Source organism: Bos grunniens, chromosome 15, assembly GCF_055505025.1.
Source record: "Bos grunniens cultivar Pamir isolate PY7600 chromosome 15, Bosgru_T2T1.0, whole genome shotgun sequence".
NCBI classification, from domain to species: Eukaryota; Metazoa; Chordata; class Mammalia; order Artiodactyla; family Bovidae; genus Bos; species Bos grunniens.
This window is the reverse complement of record NC_141179.1, coordinates 66,574,748-66,576,291: the sequence shown is the minus strand read 5'-3', so window position 1 is coordinate 66,576,291 and position 1,544 is coordinate 66,574,748. Positions and strand designations below refer to the sequence as shown.

The window sequence follows — 1,544 nt, the reverse complement described above, 5'->3', positions numbered from 1 at the left end:
ATGTATGTCAGAGAGTGTTTTGCCTATGTTCTCCTCTAGGAGTTTTATAGTTTCTGGTCTTACGTTGAGATCTTTAATCCATTTTGAGTTTATTTTTGTATATGGGGTTAGAAAGTGTTCTAGTTTCATTCTTTTACAAGTGGTTGACCAGATTTCCCAGCACCTCTTGTTAAAGAGATTGTCTTTAATCCATTGTATATTCTTGCCTCCTTTGTCAAAGATAAGGTGTCCATATGTGCGTGGATTTATCTCTGGGCTTTCTATTTTGTTCCATTGATCTATATTTCTGTCTTTGTGCCAGTACCATACTGTCTTGATAACTGTGGCTTTGTAGTAGAGCCTGAAGTCAGGTAGGTTGATTCCTCCAGTTCCATTTTTCTTTCTCAAGATCGCTTTGGCTATTCGAAGTTTTTTGTATTTCCATACAAATTGTGAAATTATTTGTTCTAGCTCTGTGAAGAATACTGTTGGTAGCTTGATAGGGATTGCATTGAATCTATAAATTGCTTTGGGTAGTATACTCATTTTCACTATATTGATTCTTCCAATCCATGAACATGGTATATTTCTCCATCTATTAGTGTCCTCTTTGATTTCTTTCACCAGTGTTTTATAGTTTTCTATATATAGGTCTTTAGTTTCTTTAGGTAGATATATTCCTAAGTATTTTATTCTTTTCGTTGCAATGGTGAATGGAATTGTTTCCTTAATTTCTCTTTCTGTTTTCTCATTATTAGTGTATAGGAATGCAAGGGATTTCTGTGTGTTGATTTTATATCCTGCAACTTTACTATAATCATTGATTAGTTCTAGTAATTTTCTGGTGGAGTCTTTCGGGTTTTCTAAAAAACAGTGGTTAGATGCCACGAAGTAGGTGGCAATGCCTTAACCGTATGCGTGTTGTCAGGCCCGAGAGCCTCTTCCATCCTTGTCAAGGGGAGTGCTAACCTTCTCTCCTTTCATACAACACTGTATCCGATTCTTTGTGACCCCATGGACTATAACCCACCAGGCTCCTCTGTCCATGGGATTTCCCAGGCTAGAATACTGGAGTGGGTTGCCATTTTTTTCTCCAGGGGATCTTCCCAACCCAGGGATCAAAACTGGATCTCCTGCATTGCAGGCAGATTCTTTACCATCTGAGCCACCAGAGAAGCCCCTGGTGATAGAACTCAGCTCAAGATTACTTGATATTCCAGGGTCAAATGTCCCTGTCCCCCAGGGCTCAGTAATAATCTATATGTTCCTCAGAAAGCAAATGCTGCAACTGACATGGCCTTGGTCCAGACCACAGAAGCTTGTGTTGTGTTTCCCCCACTGGAGTTTGCTCTAAGACCCTTACTGCATCTTTTCCCACCACTGACACTTCCGACACCAGATAGTCTCCCAGATCATATCCTCCACGTGGCAGAGCTACTTGGGTTCTGAGTCCAGAGCCTAATGGACTATAGATTCCTTTCTTGCTCCAGGCCCCACACAAAGCAGGCTATCTTTCAGATTTCCTGGGATACAGGCTGGAGTAGTATTGCTAGATGTGGAGTGTG

At 40.8% G+C, this 1,544-nt stretch overlaps 1 non-coding gene across 1 annotated transcript; it reads right to left on the bottom strand.

The window, feature by feature from the left end:
- Positions 1–844: 844 nt before the first annotated feature.
- Positions 845–970, bottom strand: LOC147358423 (U6atac minor spliceosomal RNA). Its single transcript, XR_015142522.1, has one exon. It is a non-coding gene; the product is annotated as a U6atac minor spliceosomal RNA (small nuclear RNA).
- Between the last annotated feature and the right edge of the window lie 574 nt (positions 971–1,544).